Here is a 21,605-nt window from a genome sequence, read left to right as displayed (position 1 = left end):
ATTTCTTTCAGGAAAGTCTTGTAGTTTTCGTCGTATAGGTCTTGCACGTCATTAGTTAAATTCACCCCAAGATATTTTATTCTTTATGTTGCAATTGTGAATGGTATTGTGTTCTTGAGTTCTTTTTCTGTTAGTTTGTTATTAGAGTATAGAAATGCTTCTGATTTATGTAAGTTGATTTTATACCCTGCAACTTTGCTGTAGTTGTTGATTATTTCTAAAAGTTTTCCAATGGATTCTTTGGGGTTTTCTATATATAAGATCATGTTGTCTACAAACAGCAAGAGTTTCACTTCTTCCCTCCCTATTTGGATCCCTTGTATTCCTTTCTCTTGCCTAATTGCTCTGGCCAAAACCTCCAGTACCATGTTGAATAAGAGTGGTGGTAGAGGGCATCCCTGTCTCGTTCCTGTTCTCAGGGGGATGGCCTTCAGTTTTTGCCCATTGAGTATGATATTGGCTGTGGATTTGTCATATATGGGCTTTATTATGTTGAGGTCATTTCCGTCTATCCCATTTTGTTCAAAGTTTTTATCATAAATGCTGTTGGATCATGTCAAATGCTTTCTCTGCATCTATTGAGATGATCATGTGGATTTTATTTCTCAATTTGTTGATGGGGTGTATCACGTTGATTGATTTGCGGATGTTGAACCATCCCTGTGTCCCTGGAATGAATCCCATTTGATCGCGATGTATGATCCTTTTGATGTATTGCTGAATTCATGTTGCCAAAATTTTGTTGAGGATGTTTGCATCTATATTCATCAGCGATATTGGCCTGTACTTCTCCTTTTTCATGCTATCCTTGTCAGGCTTTGGTATCAGAATGATGTTAGCCTTGTAGAATGTGTTGGGAAGTGTTCCATCCTCCTTCATTTTTTGGAATAGCTTGAAAAGGATAGGTATTAAATCATCTCTGAAAGTTTGGTAGAATTCCTCAGGAAAGCTCTCTGGACCTGGGGCTTTATTCTTTGGGATGCTTTTGATTGCTGTTTCAATCTTTTTCCTTGTGATTGGTCTGTTCAGATTTCTGCTTCGTCTTGACTTAGCTTTGGGAGATTGCAAGAGTCTAAGAATCTACCCCTTTCCTCTAGGTTATCTTTTTTCTTGGCATATAGTTTTTCGTAGTATTTTCTTATAATCCATTGTATCTCTGTGGAGTCTGTTGTTATTTCTGCTCTTTCATTTCTGATTTTGTTTATTTGAGCTTTCTCTTGTTTTTCTTTGAAAGTCTGGCTAGGGGTTTGTCAATTTTATTCATCTTCTCAAACAACCAGCTCTTTGTTTCATTGATCCTTTCTATTGCCTTTTTTGTTTCAATAGCATTTATTTCCGCTCTGATATTTATTATTTCTCTCCTTCTGTTGAATTTGGGCTGTGTTTGTTCTTCTTTCTCTAATTCAGTTAGGTGTAATTTGAGATTGCTTATTTGGGATTTTTCTTGTTTGTTAAGGTTGCCTGTATTGTGATGAATTTCCCTCTTAATATAGCTTTTGCTGTATTCCATATGAGTTGGTATGGCATGTTATCATTTTCATTTGTCTCCAAATATTTTTTGATTTCTTCTTTAATTTCTTCAATGATCCATTGCTTGTTCAATAGCACATTGTTTAGTCTCCATATCTTTGTCCCTTTCTCAGCTTTTTTCTTGTAATTAATTTCTAGCCTTACAGCGTTATGATTGGAGAAGATGCTTGTTATTATTTCAATTTTTTTAAATTTGTAGAGGCTTGTTTTGTTTCCCAACATATGGTCTATCCTTGAGAATGTTCCATGCACACTTGAGAAGAATGTGTATTCTGCTGTTTATGGATGGAGTGTACTATATGTGTCTTTTAAGCCCAACTGTTTTAGCTTTTCATTTAATTCCACTGTTTCCTTGTTGATTTTCTGTCTGGATGATCTGTCCAATGATGTGAGTGGGGTGTTGAGGTCCCCTACTATTATTGTGTTATTTCTGATATCTTCTTTTATGTTTGTTAATAGTTGCTTTATGAACTTTGGTGCTCCTGTGTTGGGCATAGATATTTATAAGTGTTATTTCTTCTTGATGTAGTGTCCCTCTGATCATTATATACTGACCCACTATGTTTCTCTTTACCTGCCTTACCTTGAAATCTACTTTGTCTGATATAAGTATTATGACACCTGCTTCCTTTTGTTTGCCATTAGCTTGGAGTATCATCTTCCACCCCTTCACTCTGAGCCTGTATTTGTCATTGGGGCTGAGGTGTGTTTCCTGGAGGCAACAAATTGTTGGATCTTCTTCTTTAATCCATCTTGCCACTCTGCGTCTTTTTATTGGAGAGTTCAATCCGTTTACATTGAAGGTGATTATTGATGTATGAGGGCTTAATGCTGTCATTCTGTCACTCATTTTCCGGTTTTCCTGCATTTCCTTTGTTTCTTGTCCTGTGTGTTTTGTTCTACCCATTGACTTCTGCAGTTCCTTATGCTGTGTTTCTTAGTTTTTTTCTTATTTATTTTTTGTATCTCTCGTCTGTTTTTTAGTTTAGTGGCTGCCCTGAAGTTTGTATTCAGAATCTCGTGAATAACATAGTCCATTTTCTTATGGCCTCTTATTTCCTTAGCCTAAACTGATTCAGCCTCTTGCCTCCTCCCCTCCTAAGTTATTATTTTCATCTCTTATTCCAACTTGTGTTGTGAGTTTGTGGTTAAAGTGACAAGATTGTCTTTGTCTTTGTTTTTGGTGTTTTCCTTCTCTTTATCTTAATGCTATAGTTGAATATTTGCTATCCTATTCTGATTCTATCTATTTGTCTCCTTACTCTGTGTTTTGTGACCCCTTTCTCCTTTTTTCTCTTTTTTCAGGTATGAGGGGCTTCTTGAGGATTTCTTGTGGTGGGGGGGAGTCTCATGGCTACGAAGTCCCTTAGCTTTTGTTTGTCTGGGAAAGATTTAATTTCTCCCTCATATCTGAAGGATATTTTTGCTGGATAGAGTATTCCTGGCTGAAGATATTTATCTTTTAAAGTTTTGAATATGTCATTCGAATCTCTCCTAGCTTGTAAGGCTTGTGCAGACAAATCTGCTGGAAGTCTGATAGGGGTTCCTTTGTAGGTTATTATCTTCTGCCTTGCTGCCCTGAGTATTCTTTTTTTTGCCAGTTTTACTACTATATGCTTTGCAGTAGGTCTTTTTACATTGACATATATAAGAGATCTGAAAGCTTCCTCCACACACATTTCTCTTTCATTCCCTAGGTTTGGGAAGTTCTCTGCTATTATTTCTTTGAGCACATTTTCTGCTCCATTCTCCTTCTCTTCACCTTCTTGGATACTTATAATTCTTATGTTGCATTTCTTCTTTGAGTCAGCTATTTCTCAGAGATTTTCTTCATTTCTTTTTAGTCTTAGTTCTCTCTCATCCTCTGTCTGGAGCCATTCAACCTGTCTATCTTCGATTATGCTGATTTTCTCTTCTATGGTGTCCACATGAGCATTCAAGGAATCTGTATTTTGTTTTATCTGTCCCATTGTATTTTTCATCTCCAGTATTTCTAATCGATTCTTCTTTATAGTTTCAATCTCTTTTGTGAAGTAACTCCAGAACTTGTTGAGTTGTTTCTATATATTTTCTTTTACCTCATTGAGTTTTTTGACAATAGCTGTTCTGAATTCATTGTCATTTTGTTTACTTATTTCCAAGTCCTCAGGACATAATTCTGTGTAATTATCGTTTGCCTACTGGTCTGGAGCTTTTATGAACTGTTTGATGCTAGAAGAACAATTTTTCCACATAGTGATATTATTCTGTGGCAGTTACAGCCTGTCACCACTAGATGGAGGCTGAGAGCTGAGTATTCTGATCCCTCCGCCTTCAGTGGAGATGGTGCAGCACAGCGCAGGTTGAGGGGATGGGGGCACTTTGTCTTTCGCACAGACCAGGGGTTCTGATCAGGTCTCGCTATCTGGTCTCCTGGGCTCTTGGCTTGATGAGGTCACCTCATGCAAAAGCTCTCGGCCCCTTAGAGGGCTTCCCTCTAGGCTGCAAGGGTGCTAGGGAGTCCTGGGTGATCCTGCAGCTGTGTGACCCCTCCCCCACTCCTTCCCTCACAGACCCTCCTGCAGCAGTGATCCCAGTCTTTAGGGGAGGGAGCAAAGTTCTCTCTTACCCCATTCCAGCTCCTCGGAGGAGGGCTCCAGCCTCTCTGCCCTCTGTCATTTGGCTGCTATGGGTCTCCGATGATTCCTATGCTATTACGATTTTTTTGTTGGAATATGGTTGCTCCTTTTTGCTGTATGTTAGAGGGCAGAGAGTCCTGGGCAAGCTCAGTCCACCATGACACTGACGTCACTCTCTAACTGGAGTATTTTTAAAGTTCCATGGTGGTATTGAACTGTTGTTCCATTCCCATGGAGACATTTAGGATCACCTTTTCCAACTCGTAATCTCCAAAACTGAGGAATAAGACTTTCAATGCTGAAAAGAACTTGGAGTTGTGATACATAAGTGGATTCTCCACAATTGCTTGACTGGCACATTTATGTGGAACAATCTTATGAACAAAGGAACCTAAGTTTGCAATTTGGCTAGCATTTAGAGTAGAGTATTTAGTGACAGAAAAGGCCAGGTATCCAAGTCCACATCCCCCTGACCAATTAGGTGGAAATCTTTTATATACTTTGTTACCACATAAAATAAAAAGACCAGTGCGGTTTACAGACAAGGTTAGAACTGAATGTGTAGTTCCCAGGGTCTGGAGTATTCCATGCCACTGATACTGTTACTGCCTAAACATCTCCATTTTTCATATGCTCCTGTCAATCTGTGAGAACAGAACAGATTGAGGGATAGCGGGCACAGGAGGCCTGCAGTCTGATTTTGGCAACTATAAAGCCTGGTCCTGTCACCTGACCAAGTGAGTCCAGATTTTTGATCCACCCATGTATAATTTGTGATGTTGGGCAGCTTAACCATGCTGGCAGCTGCAATACCCCAATTGTACAAGGGTGGCCCATAAGCCATCCTGAACATTTGATCATTTGGCAAATGTTTGTGCCAAAGGGAGTAGTGTTAGAGTCACTTACAATTCTTTTGAGAGGTTTGAAGATGTCACCTGTGGACTCAAACTGCAGAGTTTGATTGTAACATTGTCTTGTATGTCACCCAGGAAAGATCCAATGTTATGTTTACTGTCAATGTAAAGGAGAAAATTTTCATCTATTGTTTTTACCTGACAAGGGACAGTCCTGGAGCTTCTATAGAGGTTTTCTGGGGCCCAAGTAACTCACCAGGGGAAGAGGCAGAGAGAAGTTTTCCTTGTCATGGGTACCATACCCTGTCATTCATCCATCTTCCAAACTTTGTCCACCAGGTGTTCTCATCAGCGAAAACAAAGACTAGTTCAGGTTCTTTTGCACTATCCAGCTGTTGACATAACCAAAAGGCAGATTGATTAGTTAGCATGGTCAGGTTTGGTAAACTGGCATAAGGGGGCATTTTGTCTGTGCTAAACCTGTTGAAAAAAAGACAGCTAGCAAAAACAAGACAGATTGGAAAAGAGCCCATATTGTAAATTAAGAGAGGGGAAGTAGGACAGATAGAGACTAACACTGTCCAGTCAGCTTTCTAAGAAAAGAAAACATACCCACAACTAAAGTATACAACTATGTACTGTGGGGATATGGGGACAAAAAGCAGAAAGAAAAGAAAAAAAATTGGCAACAGTTGTTAGCTCAGGTGCCAATCTTTAAAAAAAAAAAAAAAACGAAAATCTAAATGTCAAATCTAGTAAAATCATTCCTTTTATGATTAAAAGGAATATATATATGTATATATATATATATATACATATATATATTCATTGATAGTTTGTGTGTGGGGGAGTTTTAAAAGTCAGGGGGAGAAAATAGGTGAACGTGATCTTGGGAAAAGCTGTTACTTCATCAAGTTGGCTGCTTCTAGGGCTGGGAATTGGCCCTGAAAATCCTTAGTTTAAGCTCACCTGTGAGGACTTCTCTCAGTTGTCTTGGGAGTGATGTCCTGGGTCTATTTTGGCATGGCTTGCATGGATCCAGGAATATTTTCCCTTTATTTTAATGGCACTGTAGGTGGTCAGTACCACTTCATAAGGTCCGTCCTAGTGAGGTGACAGCGCGTGTTTTCTTCTAAAGACCTTGATGTACACCTGATCTGGTTGAAAGGGATGGCAAGCCTTGTCAGAAGGTGAGTGCCATGTCTCTTTTACCTGTTGATGATATGCTTTAAGTATACTTGTTAATTTTTGTATATAACTAGTCATAGCATCAAATTGTTTACTTAAGTTCCCATAATATTCACTTAATCTAGGAATGAAAAGTTTAGAGATGCAAGTAGGTATCAGGAATCCAAAAACTATATCAAAAGGAGTCAATCCATGCCTCCTATTTGGAGTATTTAGAATCTTTATAAGGATCAAGGACAGAGCTTCTGACCATTTCAGTCCAGTTTCTTGATAGATCTTTCCTAAAGTCATTTTTATGTCTAGATTTTTACATTCCACTTGCCCTGATGACTGAGGGCAATATGGGCTATGAAATTTTAAGAGTACCCCCAAGTTTTTGCAAGCAAGTGATTTATCTCTGCTGTAAAATGAGTTCCTTGATCTGACTCAATCCGTAAATGAGTGTCAAAATGAGGAATAACATCATTATTAATTTCATTACCACTGTTGTGGTATCTGCATGTCTAGTTGGATAGCATTCAGTCCATCCACTAACCATGCAGATGATAACCAAACAGTGAAGGTAACCTGAAGCTGGAGGCAAGTCTAGAAAGTCCATTTGGAGGGCCACAAAGGGCAGTGTGGGCCTGGGAGGGCTTCCTGGGGTATGCTGATTTCTCCCAGAAACTTGGTAAGATTTGCAAGTAGTGCACTGGGAAATAATTTGGTCAGAAATTTTATGGATGCCAGGGCAAAACCAGTTGTCTTTAAGTTCCTTAACTATTTTGCATTGGCACACATCTCCCATTTGGTGGGAGATAAGTGCAAGCCAGAAAGTCACAAGAAAAGGGACTACAGGAAGTCCATTTGGCCCAATATACAATCCATCAGATAATTGTTTGGCACCCTTTTTTATCCAATTGTCTTTTTCAGATGATGGGGCATTGCCTGATAGTTAATAGTATCAGTCAGGGATAAAAGCAGGTTTAAAACTTAGGTGGAAAAAGGATAAAGGTGTCCTTTGTGAGCTGCATGTTTAACAGCTCTGTCAGCCCTGTCATTTCTTAAATATATGACATCAGTCTCCTTAGTATGGGCTGAGCAGTGAACAATAGCAATTTTAGAAGGGAGGTGAATAGCTTGTAATAAGGCAGCAATTAAGTGTACATTAGCAATAGGAGTTCCAGTGGAAGTTAAGAATCCATGGGATTTCCAAAATGTGCCAATAGCGTGGCAGACTCCCAAAGCATATCTGGAGTTTGTGTAAATAGTGGCAGTTTTTCCTTCTGCTAATGTGCAAGCTCTAGTAAGAGCTATGTGTCCAGCAGCTTGGGCTGCTTTTACAGTGGGCTAAGAATAAGCTTCAAGCGTTTCATGTGGGGAAACTGTGGTGTAACTAGTTATTATGTTTCCCTGGAAATTTCATTTACAGAAACCATCACAAAACAGAAGTCAGTCTGGTTTGTCTAAAGGGATGTCCAAGAGATCCTCCCATGGCTTTGAGACCATTTCTGTAGTTGCAAAGCAATCATGTGGAATGGAATGGAGCTTTCCATCATCAGGGAGGGGCAGTAAAGTAGCTGAATTTAAAGTGTTACAAGGATGTAAGATGATGGAAGGGTTGGTTAAAAGAGCCTGCTCATAGGTTGTCTGTTGCCCTGTAGAAAGTTGTTGTGTCCTGTGAACTTTCAAAATAGCAGACACAGCATGGGGAACATAGAGATAAGTGAGAGAACCTAGAGTACTGGCTTTGTCAATCAGGGTGGCAGCTGCGGCCACTGCACATAGGCATAGGCCATACCTGATGCCACAGGGTCTAGTTGGCATGAGAAATATGCTATAGGATGTATTTGAGAGGCAAGATTGTCCTAGAATGCCTGCAGCAGTTCTATTATTTTCATTACAGTATAGATGAAAAGACTTGTCAAAATTATAGAATCTGAGAGCCAGAGACATGGACAGAGTTAATCTTAAGGCTTCAAAGGAGGTTAATGCCTCTGAAGGCCAGGAAATAGGCTCTGGGATGGTCTCTGGGAGAAGAGCATATAGAGGTTTAGCAAGGGCCACAAAATTAGGAATCTATTGGTGGCAGTAACCAGTTGCTCCCAGAAATTTACGTAACTGTTTTTTCATTTTGGGGAGAGGGATGGACAAAATCTACTCAAGGCATTTTGGGGTGAGCTTTTGAAGGCCTTGTGATATCCATGCCCTAAGTAGGTAACAGTCATTTGCATGCACTGAAGTTTAGATCTGGAGGCTCTATGGCCTCATTCAGCGAGTGCTTTCAGGAGAATGAGGGAGTCTGTAAGGGGTCCCTGCTCAGTTTGATTACAGAGTAGAAGGTCATCCACAGTTTGAACAAGAGTGGAGCCTTGAGTAAAGGCTACAGAATCTAAGTGAGTTTTAAGGACTTGGGAAAATATTGGGGCGATCTCACTCGATATCCCTGAGCATGCAAGTCCACATTAATTATCTCCCTTTAAAGGTAAATGCAAAAAGAAATTGTGAGTCAGTGTGCAATGGTATTGAAAAGAAAGGTGAGTAAACCAGGCTGCATCAGCAGGATCACAGCTGGATTAGGGGCTACAGGATGCCAAGGAATTACAAAAGAGTCTATAGTTCCAAGGTCTTGTACAAATCTACAGATTTGGTTCCCATCTGAGTCAAATTTGTCTTCTTTTACTGGCAAGATTGAAGTGTTACAGGGCGAGGAAGTGAAAACTAGTACACCCTGTTGCAAAAGGGAGTTTACTATGGGTTCTATTCCCCACTCTGCATTTCTGGAGAGTGGATATTGGACTACTGATGGAAACCATTTATTCTTGTTCCAAGTAATGTGCCAGGGTTCTGCACTAAGCAACAATCCTACTTCATTTGCATGTGTAGCTCAGAGACTAACTGGGACATCTTTTAAAGACTCACCCTCTTCAGAAGGATTTAAATCAGGATGAGTTTCTATCAAGAAAAGTAGGAGACCTGGGTTTTGGTTAGAGGGCAGGGAAGTAAAAACACCTTTTCATTACAATTTATAGTGGCATTAAATTTACATAACAAATCTCTGCCAAAAAGGTTTGCTGGTGAACAGTGGGAGACTAGAAAGTCATGATGAGTGTTAAGGGGGCCTAAAGATGCTGGAGTGGACTGAGATATGGGCCATGAAATAGGCTGCCCAGAGACTCCAACAGATTGACTAGAATCAGAGATGACAGGTAGAGAGAAATCCTTCGAATGGATAGTAGAGAAAGTCGCACCAGTATCAACTAAAAAATCCAGTTCCCCAACCTCTATTTTAAGGCTAATGTTGGCTCAGGGGTATGACTGAGGATGGGCTGACCCCATCATTTTAGGGGGAAATGCCCCTCAGGAGGAGAAAATGAGTCTTCTGGGGGTGCTGGAGCCAAGTGGGGACATTTTTTAAATTTTCCCTTCTCTTAAGAGCAAGGCAATCTCTTTTTCAATGCCCTGGTTTCTTGCAATACCTGCAATAGTCTGGGGGCCAATAGGGAGGCCTTTGAGTGGGCTTTAGTTTACTTTCAGAGTTGCCTTTTTGCTTCTCAAAAGATTCTACTTGTAAAATGAGAAGATTGTCTTTAATTCTCTTTTTCTTTTGCTTTCCTGCTATTTTCAAAGAATTGTGTAGCAGCCTCCATTATTACACTTAATGGTTTCCCTAACCAACGAACCACACTATTTTGAGGGTTTTTTTTTATATCAGGAAGAAAATTTCCAACTAAAGCAGAAATTGGGAGATTCCCATGTTCTGGGGCTTCCAGGTTTACTGCAGTGTGCCTTTGAAAAGTTTGTATAAAACATTCAACAAAGGCTTTTGTATGTTCCCCTTCAACTCAAGTTTTGACCAATTAACTTTAGGAGGAAATATCTCTAAAATCCCTCCTATTAAACCTTGAGTATCAGCCTCTAGAAGCGGGACTTCCTGGTCATTTGCAGGAGGATCTGGGAGAGGGTCTGGCCATCTATTTCTCCTGTGGGGGGGGTTTTCTCCAGGGGTTTGTCTGGCCTATCTGATAACTACAGCATAATCATGGGTCTGAAGAAGGCCCCTTAGCAGCCAGTCAAGATCTCTGTGGGTGGGGATATGAACGGCCACTAATCTTTCTAATTCCTCTCTAAATGTAGTAGGATCTTCTGACAATGGAGGCAGGAGAGTTTTATAGTTTAATAGATCAGCTGCTGTCCAGGGGACATGAATTCTCTGCAGCGGAGACCCAGGATGTGTCCACAATGGACACTGTATAGAAACCTCTGAAGCTGGCATAGCCTGATTATAGAGCCCTGGAAAGTAAGAGGAGTTGTAAGGGACAACAAAGTGAAACTTCCTGCCTTTCCTGGCCGCTTCTACTAAATTCACTTCCTGGCTTTCAGCATTTACACAAGTAACCTGTATACCTCTCTCTTGGAAGTCAGGCCTGAGTGCCCCCTGCAAGTCTTCTCAAGAGAGAGAAGTTAAAACAGGCAGCTGAATGCCCTTTGGAGAAGTTGGAGTTCTAGGATCTAAGGGAACTCACTGAGGAGCTGGCTGAGGAGCAAAGTCCTGAGGGGGAGGGTTTGAACCAGGCACCCAAAGATCCAAGACACCTTCTGGGGAATCAGGGACAGTGAGTTGGGGATATGGGGGATCATAGAAGTGGGGAGAAGGGGAACTTTTGTTAAAATTGCTCTAAGTCTGACTTCTGTTCTTTCATTTTATTAAGAGATTCCCTAAGGCTAGCCATTATATTTTTGGATTGTTTTTTTTTTCAATTTGATCTTCCCATAAATACCAATAAGGCAGCTGCTGGTGATGAGACCTCTCAAAAATATTTTCAAATATACAAGTTTTTCCAATTCAAAAGATCCGTCACCTGGCCATTGACGAGTAGGATCTCCATTTGTATACCTGTATATCCATTCCAATAGTGATTCAAACCAATAAGCCTTTGTAAGGAAAGATCCAGATGTAACTTTCCAGGCTTAGAATAAATCTTTACCATGGATGCAAGACGTGTCCCTGGAGAGGGCACAGATGACGTAGCCCCCATGATCCAAAGCTTCACTCCCAAAGATAGTCAGAGAAAGTAAAGACTTTCATTGCACAGGTGGTAAGGATTGAGCAGTGAAAAAGGTGTCTCCAATCTCCCATGAGAGAGTGGGATGCCTCTAGTCACAGACCCACTGATCTGTGACACTGGGCAAGTGCTACTGGAATGGGATTTTTCCAGCGCTATCAAGCAACAAATGTTGAGACGAAAGATGCTGTTATGGACTGGGCCCTTTATGACAAACCCCTGAGAGCTTGGCACCACTGGGCAGAGAGCTCAGAATCCCAGTCTTTTTGACTGGACACCAAGGTGCACCCTGGTAAATGCACCTTCTGTATGGTAGAGACCAAGGAGAATATTCTCACTGGTTAAGAAGCCAAGTTCTCAGGACATAGAACAAGAGGGAAGGGAAAACTTCATCTTTTTTTTTTCTTATATGCACAATGACAGATTGGGTCTCTTGGAGCCAGAATAATACCTAGGAGGTAGGTGCCACAGGGTTGAAGATCATGTGTGCTTTACAGAGTACCTTGTCATTGCATGGACATTTTCTTGAAGATAGTGGGGTACCTGTGTCATCTTCCCCATTCCGTGACCCAACTTATCCTTCCACCAGAGACTTCTTGAGGTAGTAAGTGCCTTAATGGTTCTTAACTGTTCGAGCTGTGCCCAGCAAATTTGTGGCTTTTTTGGCTTCCAAGATGCCATTAGCAATAGCTTTCACTTGATGTGCATATTAACCCACAGAAAGGTTTGTCTCAATAGACACTGGTCTTGTGAGACTGCAAACTCACCAGCCTGTGGGGCTTGCCCAGAGAACAGGATTATAGGGCCTATGCCTGCATCCTACCCTATGGTATTTCCTTCTTATGACATGTCACAAAAGACAGAGACAAAAGAAAAAACAGTTGTTATCTCTGGGAGGAAAATGATCAATAAAGCCAAGAGTACTCTACCAAATTTACCAAAATTACCAGCACAAGAAACTATTTTCCCAAATATTTTCTCCTGCCAATCTAAACATAGAAAGAGAAAAACATTCTTACCACTTGCTTCCACAGGACCCCGCAAGTAGAGATTCTGGGAGGCTGATGTGGTAAGAAATCTTACCTTTTGCCAGCTTTTGTCAGGTGACCCAGGATCTCCTCATCTGCAGTGGTCCCAGGGAGGAAGCAGTTCTTCCAGCCGAGAAAGCAGCTTGCCAGCCAGTGGAGATCCTGGCAGCTATATTAAAACTGTAGGAGAAGAGCGAGAATTCCCCTCACCTCTTTCTCCTAAGGTTATTATGGCTGGTCAACTAATTAGAAAGGCAGATTAGCAGGAGAAAATAAAAGAAAGTTTAATAACCTGTATACGTGGGAGAAAGCCAGGAAAACTGAGCAACTTAACACAATGGCCAAAGTTGCCCCATTAAATATTATCTCAACGAAAGACAAGGAGAATGTCGGGGGTAATGGATTGGGACTTTAAAGGGGAGGAAGGCAGTTCACACGGAGATGGAAAAGCAATGTTTGTTAGACAACTGTTTACTGGGCTGCCTATAGAGAATGTGGCCCGAGACACAGAATTTCAATAAGATGGTCTTGTTGGTGGCTTTCTTATCACAGCTATTTTACATCATACTATAGTTACTTCATGGTATTAGCTCCTTCCTGGATCAGGCTTTCTATCTTAAATTCTTTTAGGCAATTTGGGGGAAAGCCAAATGTTCTTCCTGAGTCTCCGGAGCCTTTATTGTCTTCAGCTCAAGATAATCTGCATAGCAGACTGGTGCACCTTGAGGTGGCCTGTCCTGAATCCGATAATCTCCAAACCTTTGCTCAGGGTTCTTGGGAAGATGGTAGTGTAGGACTCTGAACTCATCTCCTCCCATGGACACAATCAATCTACAACTACCTATGGAATAATTTCCTTTGAGAGAGACCTGGAAACTAGTTGAAAAGAACCCTCACAACAAGGGACAACACTGACAGGGGTGGAAGAGGCAGAAATATCCCTCTGCTGAGGAAAGAACCACATCCTACATACAGTGCCTCACAGCCAGGAGCAATCTTAAGACATGAAGCTTTTCCCATTGAGTGGGGGGATGTGAGTGGGAGATCTACGCCACCATAAACATCCCAGGCTTTAAATCCAGCTTAACTGAGTTGAGTGCCCTTAAAACCTGGCTTTGCTGGCTTTTAAAACCAGTGGGGAATATACCCAAAAAAGTATCAAACTTTAGAGAAAGAAAAGCCTGCTCTTAAAAGACCCAGGCACAGATTTGTTCATTCCAGAAACCAACACAAAATCACCAGAAAGAAAGGTTCATGGTCCTTTGGTAAAACAGATTCACCTAACAAGCTGTGAGCACATCTCAGAGAGACAGGACGTGGCTGGGCCCACCTCCCCAGAACTGAGACACTGGCGGCAGCCAGTATTGTGACTTAGTGCAGGTGTGCTGACACAGACTCTGGCAGATGTCATTGGATTTCTCCCCTGGCCTGTTAGCACAGTGGTTTCCCCCACCCACTGGAGTACCGATTTAATCCAGCTCAGTCAGGGGAGACATCCTGCCCTAGGGACTGGACCCAGCCACCAGCAAGCCCGCAGTGAACTAGTGGGCCTGCATAGGCAGGGTGTGTGGGACCTCTGCAGCAAAGCAAGTGGGTCTGCCTAGGCGGGATGGGGCATGCTTGCAGGGTGGGCCTGCACTAGCAGGGTGTGTGGGCCCATGCACAGTTGGGTGTGTTGGCCACAGCAGACTTGTGCCACTGGCCATCTGAAATAGCCACACAGGGTATCTGCCCCGCCTTCTAATACCAGAAACAATTGTGTGCTGCCATGTCTGGTGCCAGCTCCACCTAACTGTGCTCCTGAGAGAGATGACAATAGCCTGGCAGGCTGGAGGCCTACAGCAATTGTGAGCCCCTGAGCCTAGAAACCAGCCACACTGGCCCTGACTCACTTAACAGCAGAGCAGCAGCAGGTGTGTGCTATTAGACCTTGCGGCCAGCCATGTTGGGGCTTGCCCCAGCCAATAAAGTGACTAAAGTAAGTGACTTTAAAAAAAAGCAAAAAGAAAACCTTTGCTCAAGAGCAACTTATAACATTTGTTTAAACCCTCACACATTTTTTAGTTGACATCTAAAATGTTGTCCATAATATAAACAGTTACAAAGAATATAATTTATGTCATATTACGAGTGTTCCTATTTTCAGATAAAACTGTTACATCACTCTTTTAGATGCATCAATTGAAAATAACCATATGATACCCACTATCATCCATTCTTAAAATGTATGAACAAGCCCGTTAACTTCTCAATATTTTACATCATTCCTTTTTATATGGAAATTATATTTCCATTCCACTTCCTCTGAAGAATTTCATCCTAATTTAATAATATTATAATTTGGTTTTTGTCGGTTATTTTTGCTGAGGAAGATTTTCCCTGAGCTAACATCCACAGCCAATCTTCCTCTTTTTGTATGTGAGGCACCACCACAGCATGTCCACTGAGAGATGAGTGGTGTAGGTCTGCACTGGGGAATTGAACACGGGCCACTGAAGCAGAGTGTGTTGAACTTAACCAGTAGGCTACCAGTGGCCCAATTCGAAGTCTTTTATTGATAATTTTGTCATCTTTCTCTCCAAAGAATATGTTTACAAGTTTAAAATATGATATGCTATTTCCCTTGATCATATTACTCTAAATGTTTAAAACGTCTTTGAGTTATCACTACCCTTGCTGTTAGTATAAAATTGAAAAAAAATAATAAATACATTAACAATTTGATAAATAATTATTAAACACGAAAGTTAATTTTTTTTGTTAGAGCAGCATCTCCTAATGAGATGGATCAGAAATTTCTCTGTGCTATTTCATTTAAGATAAAAATGTATACTGCTAAAAACTCGTGGGTTCTACTCTAGCATACAGTCTGGGACTTTGTTAATAAGTGATTGAAACATTAATCATTTTTAGAGATGAAATAAAATAAGGAGTCAGTTTCATAGGAGAAAATATTCATGATGATATTTAATGAAATAGATTTTATGTAATAATTGAACAATGCATACCAAATCTGAAAGAAATTTCATAGGTTTTATCCAATGTATCTTAAAAATATATAAACCAGTAAAACATTCCAGTTGGGTTAGTATTTTCTTGCGCCTGAGATCAGCATTAGGAATAGCAGATAAGAATTTGTCACATGTAAATTCATGAGTAGAGAAATCATATTTAGTGTTCAGTAGCTCTTGAGATGCTCTTCTGCTCTGGTCTCCAGAAGAATGCAATCTTGACAATAGTCAAAGCTTCAAAGAGGCTGTGTTATTGTTGAAAAATTTTCATTACTTCCACCATCACCCTGCCTTAATTTATATACATTCTTAACTCAGAACAACTCAATATGCACTAAAATACTTCTGACTTTGCCTTCTTCACAGTTTATAACAGTCGGTACAAAACAGGGAACGCAGAAGCCCTGGGGGGGGGGGCCTGTAGTATCTTGATTAATTACTAAATGAGGTTTTATCTTTGTTTCTCCCGAGCATCTCACTGTAGTAAGATTTAAGGTAGGTGACAAGTTTACTTTTCTTTCCTGAAATGTGGAAGAATCGGGAAATCCTGCCACAGTGAACACAGGACATCTTCAGGCAAATAACTTTTAGAGAAAGGAACACTTGCATTTGAGATTTAGAAATTTTTGTACAATGGAAAAGTCTCTGTGGACACGTTTAGCTTTACTCTAACTTGAAGATCACTGTTTTAGAAGATGTTTGGGTTAGAGGAAGCCTCTTTTCCCCCAGATAGTCAGCTTTAATGGTCCCATGACCCATTATCCACTTAAGTGGCATTCATGCCCTCTTCCTCTCTCTCCCTGTCTCTCTCTGTCTTCCTCCTTTCTACACTCTCTCACACTCTCTTTCTCTCTCTCTTTCCCTCCTCACTTCCCTTTCTGTCTTTCCTTCCCCCCCCCACGCCCACCTCCCTACTCTCATCCTTCCCACTGTCTCCCTCCCCCATCTCCCTCTCTTTTTCACTAACCACACACACTCACACCATCTGACCGAGGGGACTGGGTCAGAAGCAGCCTGTCGTTAACCACATCTTGCCTTTGGAACTAGTCCTCCTATAAGGTCTTGAGAAGGGCCATTCATATGACCTGCCAATTTCCTGTACTGTCCTCTCAATCTACACCCTTGAAACTAGGACTTAACATCCATGGTCTCTCAACTGCTTCCCCCAGAAATGATCCATAAACAATGAAGAAGCAAGAACGCAGCTCTCTTTAAGCTCATTTCATGAGGTACAGGGTGGAGAAGCATCATGAGGAGCCACAACCTCTGTCACTCTATACCATTCTGGCTGACCCTTCAAGGCTGCTGAATGTCCCACCTACTGCCAGAGCCATGGCCTGCCCATTTGCTGCTCCAGAATGATTGGCAGTCCTAATACAGGCATATCCCAGAGATATTGTGGGTTTGGTTCTAGAGCTAAAATAAAGCAAATATCACCGTAAAGTGAGTCACAGGAGTTTTTTCGTTTCCCAGCACATATAAAAGTTATGTTTACAGTATAGAGTAGTCTATCATAAAGTGTGCAACAGCATTATGTCTAAAAAACAATATACATACCTTAATTTAAAAAATACTTTATTGCTAAAAAGTGCTAACTATCATCTGAGCTTTCAGTGAGTCATAATCTTCTTGGTGGTGGAGGGTCCTGCCTCAATTTTGAGGGCTGCTGGCTGATCAGGGTGGTGGTTGCTGAAAGCTGGGGTGGCTGTGGCAATTTCTTAAAAGAAGACAACAATGACATTTGACTATTTCTTTCATGAACGATTTCTCTGTAGCATGCAATGCTGTTTGATAGCATTTTACCCCCAGTAGAGCTTCTTCCAAAATTGGGTTCAATCTTCTCAAAACCCGCCGCTGCTTTATCAACCTAGTTTATGTAGTATTCTAAATTCTTTCTTGTCACTTCAACAATCTTCATAGCATCTTCATCAGGAGTAGTTTCTATCTCAAGAGACTATTTTCTTTGCTTACCCATAAGAAACAACTCTTCATCCATTAAAGTTTTATCATGAGATTGCAGCAATTCAGTCACATCTTCAGGCTGCATTTTTAATTCTAGTTCTCTTGCTGTTTCTACCATATCTGCAGTTACTTCCTCCATTGAAGTCTTGAACCCCTCAAAGTCATCCATTAGTGTTGGAATCAACTTCTTCCAAACTCCTGTTAACATGTTTATTTTGACCTCTTTCCATGAATCCTGAATGTTCTTAATGACACGTAGAATAGTGAATCCTTTCCAGAGGTTTTCAATTTACTTTGCCCAGATCTATCAAACGAATCACTCTCTATGGCAGATATATTTCTTAAAGAATAAGACTTGAAAGTCAAAATTACTCCTTGATCAATGGACTACAGAATGGACGTTGTGTTAGCAGGCATGGAAACAACATTAATCTCATTGTACATCTCCATCCGTGCTCTTGGGTGATCAGGTGCATTGTCACTGAGCAGTAACATTTTGAAAGAAACCTTTTTTCTGAGCAGTAGGTCTCAACAGTGCATTTAAAATATTTCATAAACCATGCCTGTGAAGAGATGTGCTGTCATCCAGGTTTTGTTACTCCATTTATTGAGCAGAGGCAGCATAGATTTAGCATAATTCTTCAAGGCCCTAGGATTTTCAGAAAGGTAAATGAGCATTGGCTTCAGGTTAAAGTCACCAGCTGCATTAGCCCCTAACAATAGAGACAGCCTGTCCTTTGAAGCTTTGAAGCCAGGTATTGACTTCTCCTCTCTAGCTACGAAAGTCCTAGATGGCATATTCTTCCAATATAAGATTGTTTTCATCTGCCTTGAAAATCTGTCATTTATGGGGCTGGCCCAGTGGCGCAGCAGTTAAGTTCTCACATTCCGCTTCTCGGCAGCCCAGCGTTCACCAGTTCGGATCCCAGGTGTGGATATGGCACTGCTTGGCAAAAGCCATGCTGTGGTAGGTGTCCCACATATAAAGTAGAGGAAGATGGGCATGGATGTTAGCTCAGGGCCAGTCTTCCTCAGCAAAAAGAGGAGGATTGGCAGTAGTTAGCTCAGGGCTAATCTTCCTCAAAAAAAAAAGAAAAAAATCTGTCATTTAATATAGCCACTTCATTATCTTAACTAAATCTTCTGGATAGCTTGCTTGCTGCAGCTTCTACATCAGCACTTGCTGCTTCCCCTTGCTCTTCTACGCTATGGAGACGGCTTCTTTCCTTGAACCTCATGAACCAACCTCTGCTAACCTGAACCTTTTCTTCTGTAGCGTCCTCTCTCAGCCTTCATAGAATTGAAGACTTAGGGCCTTGCTCTGGATTAGACTTTGGCTTAAGGGAATATTGTGACTGGTTTGATCTTCCATCCAGACCAGTAAAACTTTCTCCATATCAGCGATAGGGCTGCTTCACTTTCTTATCATTCACTGCTCACTGCAGTAGCACTTTTAATTTCATTCAAGAACTTTTCCTTTGCACTCACAACTTGGCTAACTGTTAGGCACAAGAGGCCTAGCTTTCAGCCTTTATCAGCTTTCAACATGCCTTCCTCACTAAGCTTAATCATTTCTAGCTTTTGATTTAAAGTGAGGGAAGTGTGACTCATCCTTTCACTTGAACACATAGGGGCCAATGTAGGGTTACTAATTGGCCTAATCTCAATGTTGTTGTGTCTCAGGGAATAGGAATGCCTGAGGAGAGGGAGAGAGACAAAGGAAAGGCCAGCCAGTGGAGCAGTCAGAACACATGCAACATTTATCAATTAAGTTCGTCGTTTTATATGTGCACGGTTTTATGGTGCCCCCCAAAAATGACAATGGTAACATCAAAGATCACTGATCACAGATCACTATAACAAATATAACAATAATGAAAATTTTGAAATACGGTGAGAATTAGCAAAATGTGACAAAGAGACACCAAGCGAGCAAATGCTGTTGGAAAAATGGTGCCAATAGATTTGCTTGATGCAGGGGAGCCACAAATCTTTAATTTGTAAAAAATACAATATCTGTGATGCATAATCAAAGGAGGTATGTCTGTACCTGCTATCTTAGCCCCATCACACTCAATAGATAATCATGAAGAAGTTCAGTCTGGTGTCAATGGACTTCCTAATTCTGGGCTGCTCAGGCTTGTTCATGATCACATGGATACAAATACATGTCTTATGGTTATGGAAAATTATTTGGATGGTTTCTCCTCAAACTGTTAAAAGTGAGTCGTTTTGGCTAATGGGATTGCTTATTCTAGTGGCTTGAATAGTACCCCTCAAATATTCGTGTCCACCAAGAATCTCAGAGTGCGACCTTGTTTAGAAATAGATCATAGACATAATTGGTTAAGATAAGGTCACAGTGGCTTAGGGTGGGTCCTAATCCAATGATTTCTGCCCTTAAAAGAAGAGAAGAGACACACAGAGAAGATCATGTAAAGATGGAGGCCGAGACTGAATGCACAAGCCAAGGAACACTAGGAAACACCAGAAGCTGAAAGAAGCAAGAAACGATTCTCTCCTAGCGCCTTCGGAGGGAGGGCGGTCTTGATGACACCTTGATTTCAGACTTCTAGCTTCCAGGAGTGTGAGAGAATAAATTTCAGCCATGTGAAGCCCCAGTTTTTGGTATTTTATGATGGCAGTCCTGGGAATCTAACACACTGCTTGAGAGGGAGGAGGCGTTCCCTCTCATACTGTCCTGCCTACATTTCTGAATTATCTTAATTTACTAAATAAATCATAGAGCATTCCAGAAATTTTTTCAAAAAAATACTTTCGAAAGGTAAAGATAAGCATCGTAGAAATCATATAGCAAATCAAAATGAATATTGACCAAATATTCAATTAAATGCCCTGAATTTCAGGAACAATTCTTTTACATAAAGTACAGTTAGTTAATATGTTTTGTCAAATGATCCTCCTAGTGTAGGGAAGACATTACCGGCACAATTTCAAGGTCAGGAATTTCTTGTGCCCTAACAGATAATTTACTGTACTGATGGGAGTAGACTTTATCAGGCTTGGGCAACTGGGAGTCTGAAGGAGGTGATGATAAATGCACCTGGCTGTCCTGGGGAGACATGTGCTAAAGGCAGGATCATTTCTAGGAATATAGAAGCTGGGTCCAGAGGCAATGAGATGGGAAATGTATGGTGATGAGATGTGCCCAGAACTTTGTTCAGTGGGTAAAGCTTAGCAAGTTACTTTGATACCAGCCCTGATATCAGTTCCCCTACATTACACCCAGCATATACAGGGTTAAAACCAAAAGCACCCATCCCATTTCTCTGCTTACTTCTCAGCTTCCTGGTGCCAGAATCCATCACCCATCACTGGGGCAGACAACTAAGGACACCCACCTGGAGATTTCCTTATCTCACCATCCACCTCCCTGAAGGCAGCCTCACAGGGCCAAATGCTGGTGGAAAGGTACCCACTTGCAAAGCCACAGGCTACTGCTCCCTACAAGCAGCATCATTCCTCAAAACCTTTAAACCCCTTGCCTCCCATCTTTCAGGATGATGAGATGAATTTGAAGTCTAACTCTCGCCTCCTGGCTGACGTCACCCAAAATAAAAACCCTTTCCTTGCCATGAACCTGGCTTTCCAGTTTTGATTTGGGCCCTCTTGTGTGGCAGGTAAAGAACCTGTGTTTGTTTCCAGTAACGACTTGTTAACTAAAAGTAAAGGAACTTTGACAAACCCCCTTGTCCATAAGTCCCTGCTTCTGGCACTCTGCTGGAGACTACACACTTAGCCCAGTACTAAGTCATAGAAAATAGGAAAGAATCCATTGGATGGAGAATGGATCGCTGAAGAATCCTTAAAATATGGTTATCAAACATATTATGTAAGCATCACTAAATTCAAAGTGAATCTTCAAGAAGCATTCATTCAAATGTAAGCAGCCAACTGTCAATTATTCCTGGTTACTGCCAGGCTTGGTGCATAGAGAAAAATATCTCTCTTTGTGTCCCAAGGATGCTCATTCTACTGAAATATTAACACAGCTCCATAACAGAAAATGCAAAAGGCAGTATAATTTTTTGGACAACATGAGAAGTTATAGAAAAAATTTTAACTAAGGATTGATTAAAACAATGTAAAATATCAACCGTCAAAATGTTAAATACCAATCCAAACTAATGGACAAGAGGATTATATGAACAACCCTAGAGATGGGAGATGTCAGAGGAGGGATGGAGCACACAGCCGGGAGAGAAGGAAGGGAAGAGCCCTAAGCTGAGAGAACAGGACCAGGGAACTCCTGGATTGGAGCTGTACCAGTGGATGGATGACCAGGAAGAATGTAGAGAGAAGAATGCCTGTGGGAGACCCTAGGAAAAGCAAAAGCCTGCATTACAAG

General features: G+C 41.1%; 1 protein-coding gene across 6 annotated transcripts in view; it reads left to right on the top strand.

The window, feature by feature from the left end:
* The window catches only part of LOC103545418 (serpin B3-like), a 63,901-nt gene that overhangs the window by 24,032 nt on the left and 18,264 nt on the right, over nucleotides 1-21,605 (top strand). The window contains exon 2 of one of the 6 annotated variants that reach the window (XM_070627818.1): nucleotides 20,542-20,668. The exons of the other annotated variants lie outside the window; for them this stretch is intronic. The gene's annotated coding sequence lies outside the window, so the exon portion shown is untranslated. The remainder of the gene's footprint in view (nucleotides 1-20,541; nucleotides 20,669-21,605) is intronic. 6 annotated transcript variants of the gene reach the window in all.

The sequence above is a fragment of the Equus przewalskii genome, chromosome 7 (assembly GCF_037783145.1).
Source record: "Equus przewalskii isolate Varuska chromosome 7, EquPr2, whole genome shotgun sequence".
In the NCBI taxonomy this organism is placed as follows: Eukaryota; Metazoa; Chordata; class Mammalia; order Perissodactyla; family Equidae; genus Equus; species Equus przewalskii.
This window is presented reverse-complemented; position numbering and strand designations above follow the sequence as displayed.